Raw genomic sequence first — 7,999 nt, 5'->3', positions numbered from 1 at the left:
CTTCCCCCTCTTTTATTCTCTGACTCTGTAAATGGCCTCATGACATCGTGACACTGGCCTAGACTCTCAAAGTCACTGCCGATTTTTGTGACCCACTGTCCCGAGTAGCTTAGCTGCCAAGTCCTGCAGAGTCTACTCGCTGTCTCCCTAATGTCACTGTTCATCTTAATGAGTTGAGACGGATAAAACAAACACCACAGATGGGGCGGCTTCTCATCATTTGGGAGCAAGGCAGTTCGACAGTAGACTACTTGCCTGCCAGGTTCTGGTGGGTTCTACTCGGCCTGGTAGGTGACCTTACATGTGCTCCCCCGGCCTTTTCATGTAATATGCACATGAAAGGACGTGCTTTGGGGTCTCCTCTTCTTCTCAGGGTCCCACTGGTGTTGACTGGACTTGTCCTTACAGTCTTGTTAACCCACCTCTGCACTAAGAGCCCATTTCCATAATGAGGTTTAGGTGAGTGAGTTTGGGGAGTGTGGGAATTGACACTGTTTGGTCCAAGACACGTCCTTGAATGGGTCTTTGTCAATTTTCTCCAGGACTGTGGCCTCCTAGTTAGTCCTCTGTCTCTAGTCTCTTCTATAACTAGTCATGAATTACTTGAGACATCTTTTCTAAGTTAGTTATTTCTGGCTTACATCATTTTCTGCTTAAGCTACAACAACAACAAAATCAAAACAAACAAACCAAAAAAAGGAGAAAAAGAAAGAAAGAAAGAAGGAAGTAAAGAAAGAAAGAAAAAAAGGAAGAAAAAGGAAAGAAAGAAAGAAAGGAAGGAAGGAAGGAAGGAAGGAAGGAAGGAAGAAAGAAAGAAAGAAAGAAAGAAAGAAAGAAAGAAAGAAAGAAAGAAAGAAAGAAAGGCTACAAGACTACAGGGATAAAATCTCCAGTATCCAGCTAGGTCTACACAGAGAAACTTTGTTTCTAAGAAAAAACAAAACAACAGCAAAAAAAGCAATTAAAATTTAAAATGGGCAGTGGTAGCACACACCAGGACAGCCAGGGCTACACAGACAAACCCTGTCTTGAAAAAACAAATCAGAAACCACAAATAAACAACAGCAAAGGAACTTCAGTAGCTTTCTAGTCACCTGCAGAATAAAAACAATGTCACAATTACGAACTATAAACTGATTATGTCTGTCCACTTGAAAATCTGCCCCTGCCTTGCCTATTCGTAAGTCTGACCTTTGGATAAATGCCGTATCATAGACATCTTCAGGATTGCTTCTGATGCTCTGACCAGAACTAATCATTTCCTATTTTGAGCACTCGCTTCTACTTTATATTTATATATTTTACCTGTGTGATTATTTAATCTGTTTTTGGAAATTTAGTCTGGGAGAAAGAAGTTATCAACCGGCTTGCTCGGGGTTGTAGGAGGGTTCCTACAGGTACAGGCATCCAAAGAACCATAACTTACAAATGGGAATTAATATATTTGTAACCATAACTTACAAATGGACACAAAATAATTTTTAAATTTTCAGCAGAAGTTGATTGAAATTATATTTTATTTCAAGCTTTTGGTCATATTATATTCCTCAGGCTTTGACAAAACATCTTATTAAAGTAGGGGTTTTGTTGCTAAGTATTTTAAATCATTGGTTTAATTCAATGACTTCATTTTGTACATGAGTACAAACTTAAAAGAGCCTCCCCAAGTTTTCCTAACTATTGAGTGGTAGAAACAAGATCAGTAGAATACATGCAAACTCAGTCACCTAGAATCTATTTAGTGACCACATCCTTTTGAAAGATGTTGCTCTGCTACACAGAAAAATGAAGAGAACCCCTTTCAGGGAGTCCTAACAACTCAGAGAGGTTACATCTTGGTGAACCCTTTCCTGAGAACACTGCTGGAACACAGCCACAGACACTGGGAAGACTGTTTTCTCAGGAAATACGTAGATTCTGATAGAATAAGGTTGTCTTTCGTAGAAAGAGACGCTTTTGGGAAACCACGTGAAGCCTATAACAAATCAGCAAGTACTGAGAGAGGATTTGAACAAGCACTATTGTCTGGGATTTCTCAGTGATGTATAAAGGTGAGACCGTCAATATTTAGAATATCAACAGCTATATCTTCTGCTTGTGTACGCTTGCATAGATGATACAGTTGAAAAGGTTTGAGGTGTCAGAAACTGAATCCAGAGTGTCATGTCTGCTAGCTAGGCATTCCTTTACTGGGCCTGTCCTACCTCCACCCAGGCGACTTGAACTTGAGATTTTCAAGACTTGACTCAGGATTCTAGGCCTTGCTGCCAGGCCTGGCTGTAAAGTTACTGTTAGTATTTCTAACTGTTGCTACTCTTTTGTTTTTTTTTTTTTTTTTTTGGAAATTTCTCTTGAACCACACCTTGTACTCACAAGGTCTCCAAAAAAAATGAAGGGTTGAAGAAATGTAGAGTGAGGGCAAGAGTATTGTTATGGTAGCAGCTCAGTCTTGATAGTGTGCAGCCTGACCTGACTTCTCGGTGTGTTTAAACAGAACCTGCCATTTTAAAGAGATCTGTGTAATCCCAGCACTCAGGAGGCAGAGGCAGGTGGATCTCTGTGAGTTCGAGGCCAGCCTGGTCTACAAGAGCTACTTCCAGGACAGCCAGAGATACACAGAGAAACCCTGTCTTGAAAAAACAAACAAACAAAACAACAACAACGAAAAGCTCTGTGAAACTTGCCTTTGTGAGTTTGCAACAATCCAGAAAGGACGGGAAGATTTCAGGTAGGTAGTCAAGGCCTGCGTTTATCATCAACGAAATAACAGTATGTTCAAGATACTGCCTCATGGGCCAAGATAATGTATTTCTATTCCATTTCCCATTTTTGTTGCATGTCCCAGTGAGTCAGAATTATTAATGCTGAGACTTGCACCAAAAAAGATAATAAGAATAGCCTTGGAAAATACTGGAAATGCAACCAACCATTTCCCAGGATTAAAAAATATGGAGATTTACCTATTTGGCACAGATGAAGGAGTATTTCTTTTCTTTGTTTTTGTTGTTGTTGTTGTTTTGTTTTTTGAGACAGGGTTTCTCTGTAGCTTTGGAACCTGTCCTGGAACTCTCTCTGTAGAGCAGGCTGGCCTTGAACTCACAGAGAGCCACCTGCCTCTGCCTCCTGAGTGCTGGGATTAAAGGCGTGCGCCACCACCACCTGGCTAGTAGCTTTTGTAATAAATGTAGTGGCTTTCTGAGAGAGAGTATGTCCGTGAACTCAACATTATTTTAGTAATTATTCTGCTGTAGGCACCACATTAGGAGTTGACATTACACAGAAAGATCATTGGGATCAAGGAAAATTATTCCTGTTGTTACAGTCAGATTGGAGAAAAGGCATGAAGCAAATAAATAGAAAACAAATTACAAAATTATGAGGAAAAACAGGATGATATAAAAGAATATACTGGAAGATTCACTGGGAAAGGTGTGGACAAGGCATCCTCTGCTGGTTGCTGGTGAGGCTTGGGCACTCCATTACTCCCCATTAGGTGAAGCAGGAGGAACGTTGCAGTGGGGTGGCCCTAGAGAGAGTGCTGACACCATTACGTCAGCTGGCTCAGATTCACCGTTCCCACCCACCGAAGGCAGGCATTAGCAGAGCAGCCATTTCCACAGGGCTGCCTCCTCTAACGCGCCTCCATCTCCCCACAGCTTGCAGGGCTGGTTGGTCATTCCCAATGGCTTTAATTGCATAATTGCAAGAGCCTCTAATGTTATTGGGAAATGGGACACACGTCAGCACTACTCATTAAAAGGTAAAGTTGACAATAATTTCTCACTCTTAAGCTATCAATGCTTTACTCGTAAGACTTACATTTCCTTTTAAAACATTAGAAGTTCAATATAAAAAAAGAGAGAGGATGTGAAACATTCACAATTGTATTTATCAAATGCCAATCTTTTCATTACTGACATACATCAATATATGTCTTCAGTGTTGTTCATGTATTTAATCCACATTGTAAACAAAATATAATCTAAACATTAATATCCTCACTTACTCATTTTCTAGGTTTTTGTTATAAACTTTTATTTTTATTCATTTTATCAAAAAAACTTGCTGCACTATTATTTGGGTCAAACAATTTCTTAACATTCTAAATGATTTCTGTGTTCTTGTGGGATGCTCGCTGTCACAACTGCGAGTTGTGTAAATCCATTTTCCATCTTTTATTTTTTATTTAAGTAAACATTCTCTTACCAGAAAAAAAATTGCTCTTCACTCACTTGGTGGGTGATGATGGCACAGACTTTTAATCCCAGCACTGGGGAGGCAGAAGCAGGCAGATCTCTGAGTTCAAGGCCAGCCTGTTCTACAGAGTGAGTTCCAGGACTGCCTGGAAATAGAGAGAAACCCTGAGTCAAACAAACAAACAACAACAACAACAACAAAAAACACAGAAAAATTTGGTGTTTGGGAAAGGGCAGATGTTGTTTCTAAGCCTAACATCTTTCTACAAATGGACCTTAAACACCTGGTTTTGAGCATCTTATTGAGACATAAATAGAATTATTGTTTTCTATAGCTGTGATAAGCACCATGACCAAAAGCAACCTGGGAGGACAGGAGTTTATTTCATCTCATGACCCCCAGGTCCCACTTGATCACTGAGAAGAATCAGGGCAGGAACTCAAGGCAGGAGCTGATGCAGAGGCCACAGCGGAGGAGGGCTGCCTCCTGGCTTGTTCCCCATGGCTTGCTCAGCCTGCTGCCTTTCTTTCTTCCCTTTCTTTTCTCTTTCTCTCCCTCTCTCTTTAAATTTATTTATTTATTTTATATCTCGGCTACAGTTTCCCCTCCTTCCTCTCCTCCACCCCTCCCCCCTACAGTCCTTCTGCCCAGTCCCCCACTCTATCCATTCCTCCTCTGTTTCTGTTCAGAAAGGGGTAGGGCCTCCCATGGTTATCAACAAAGCATGTCATATCAATTGTGATACGACCAGCCTGTTCTACAGAGTGAGTTTCCTTGTGTTTAGACTGGGCAAGGCGGTACACTGTGAGGAATTGTTTTCCAAGAGCCATCCATCAACCTGCTTTCTTTTCTTTCCTTCCTTCCTTCCTTTCTTTCTCTCTTTCTTTCTTTCTTTCTTTCTTTTTTCTTTCATTCTTTTTTTATGCTTTTCGAGACAAGATTTCTCTCTGTAGCATTGGTGGCTGTCCTGGAACTAGCTCCTGTAGATCAGGCTGACCTCAAACTCACAGAGATCTAGTGTAGGAGGGTCTTCTTTCTATGTGTTGCTTTCATTGATCAACTAAAGAAATTACCTTGGCCTTTTGATAGGGCAGAACTTAGATAGGTGGGGAAGACAGAACTGGATGCTGGGAGGAAGAAGCAGTGTGGCAGACGCCATGGCTCTCCTCTCCAAGACGGATGCTGGTTAGACTCTTGCAGGTAAGCCACAGTTAAGTGGCGATACACATTAATGGAGATGGGTTAAATGAATATGTAAGAATTAGCCAATAAGAGGTTAGAACTAACGGGCCAGGCAGTGTTTAAATTAATACAATTTCTGTGTGGTTCTTTTGGGTGTAAGCTAGCTGGGCAGGACAGAATAAGGGGCCCGCCCTCTGTACAACAGAGATCTGCCTGCCTCTGCCTCTTGAGCGCTGGGATTAAAGGCATGCTCCACCACCACCACCACCATCACCACCACCACCACCACCACCACCACCATCACCACCACCACCACCACCACCACCATCACCGTCACCTCCACCACCACCACCACCACCACCATCACCACCATCACCACCACCACCACCACTTCCACCTCCACCATCACCACCACCACCACCACCACCATCACCACCACCACCACCACCACCACCACCATCACCGTCACCTCCACCACCACCACCACCACCACCACCATCACCGTCACCACCACCACCTCCACCTCCACCATCACCACCACCACCACCACCACCATCACCACCATCACCACCACCACCACCACCACCACCATCACCACCATCACCACCACCACCACCACCATCACCGGGTTCAACCTGCTTTCTTACAGGACCTAGGACCACCTGCCCAGGGGAGGTACCACCCCCAGTGGGCTGGGTCCACATGTATCAATCATCAATCAAGACAATGTCTAACAGACTTTCGTACAGGCCAGTCTACCAGAAGCATTTTCTTAATTGAGATTCCATCATTATGAACTTGTTTCAAATTGACAAAAACTTAAGCAGCACAGACTTTTATCTTATGTGAAAAGCCAGGGCTCAGAGAAACTAAGTGTCAGTTTCAAAACAACAAAAATAAATCTGTTTCTATCTTTCTACAAACTTGAACTCTAAGCACCTGAAATGACAATTCCTCTAACCATCAACGCGGGGGAAGCTCTCATGCGACGCCGTCTGTTCCGTCCCTCCAGTAAAATGGCCCTCAGTGGACCCTTCTCCCCGAGTTCTAAGTAGAGTTTGAATCTTTAATGTGAATTCACCCCTGTGTCAGCCCCCACCACTGTTCATTTTCTATAATTTGAAATTAACTTCTTCTTTTCAGCTTTAGAAAACTTGACCAAGTCCCTCATGTGAAGATTCTGCATACAAGAGAACTTGGCAAGTCAGAGCCAGAGACAAATGCGCCATGCAGGCAGAGCTTAAGTGAGTTTTATTGAGATGAAGGGAATAGGGGAGGGAAGAGAGAAGGAGAGAAAGAGAGGGAGACATGGAGACCTGCTTGCCTCTTCAGAAGAATAGCTGGAAAGAGAGAGCAGGAAGGCAGAGCTTGTTGCTTAAAAGGGCCGGTTCCATCTGCTTATAGACTACGTAGTGGCCCAGCAGCCATAGGACCCTGACTGGCCAGGGCACTGCCTGAATGCCTCCTGCCAGGTGAAGGGCCAGCATAATGCCTGAAACCTGACACCTCGCTGCTCCTTCTCTTCCTTGGAGGGTTCAGTGGATGCTCACGAAGTCCACAGGTATCAGGAGATGTGCAAAAGCAAGAGAATAAGAAAGTAAGTTCACATTTCAAACTTATTCTCTGGTCTCTCCGCCTCTCTGAGAAGACCTGGATATTAGATCTTCCCTTAGATGTCTTGTAGGTGTGCTTTATTTGTGTCTCAGCAGAAACTCCTCACAACCATTGCAATGTATAGACCACCATAACTTAAAATTCTATACAAGTAAACTGCTGTCCCAATAGTCTAGTCAGTGAATTTTCCAATTGTATTATTATTATTATTATTATGGTTTTTTGAGACGGGGTTTCTCTGCATAGCCTTGGTTGTCCTGGAACTCACTCTGTAGACCAGACTGGCCTCGAACTTAGAGATCTACCTGTCTCTGCCGTCCGAGTGCTGGAATTAAAGGCGTGTGCCATCCCCTTCCAGGCTTAATTTTTATTTCTAAAAAGGGAGAGTGTCAATGCGGTCCTCCACTACCACAAATTGTGCAGTTGAGTTTCCCACATCTGGGAAAACCACAGGATCAGCATACCTGGAGTGCAATGGATGAGCTTTGTCCTGGGAAACCACTTTTCTGATCATGGTGTCTCTCCTGTAAGTATGACCCTACAAATGTTTGTTTTACCTTTTGAAAAATCATACTCTCGTGATTCTAATGAGTTTTTTCTTTTTTCTCACTCTTTTTTATTTTTGTCCTTTGCTGCTTCAATCTCTCTATAGTTGTTTATACTGAATCGAGACCTACATATTTGTCATCAAAATGTAACCTCCAACATACACAGGCTCTTTTTTCTTATTTATACACAAAACTGGCCTTAAGCCTGAAATACAATTTATAAAAAGGATATTTTAAACAATGATACAGTTGATTGTAGGTATTTCAAGAACAAGAAAATAAAGAAAAACTAGAATTTTGCAGATTTCTAATATTGAGAGATAGTAAATTGCGATTCTTTTAAAAATAAATTTTGGAACATGCTTTGGTTTTTTTTTTTCCTCTCATGGTGTTTTCCTAAAATAAAGCAGACTACCTCGAGCTGTATTCTAATTCTGCCTCTCTACATTTCTTAACCT

General features: G+C 42.2%; 1 pseudogene; it reads right to left on the bottom strand.

Annotated features, from left to right (window-relative positions):
• Positions 1-7,373: 7,373 nt before the first annotated feature.
• On the bottom strand, positions 7,374-7,527 carry LOC125388094 (U1 spliceosomal RNA; annotated as a pseudogene).
• Positions 7,528-7,999: the final 472 nt, after the last annotated feature.

Source organism: Myodes glareolus, chromosome 11, assembly GCF_982192425.1.
Source record: "Myodes glareolus chromosome 11, mMyoGla1.1, whole genome shotgun sequence".
NCBI lineage: Eukaryota > Metazoa > Chordata > Mammalia > Rodentia > Cricetidae > Myodes > Myodes glareolus.
Note: the sequence above shows the minus strand (reverse complement) of the source record. Positions and strands in the feature narration are given on the sequence as shown.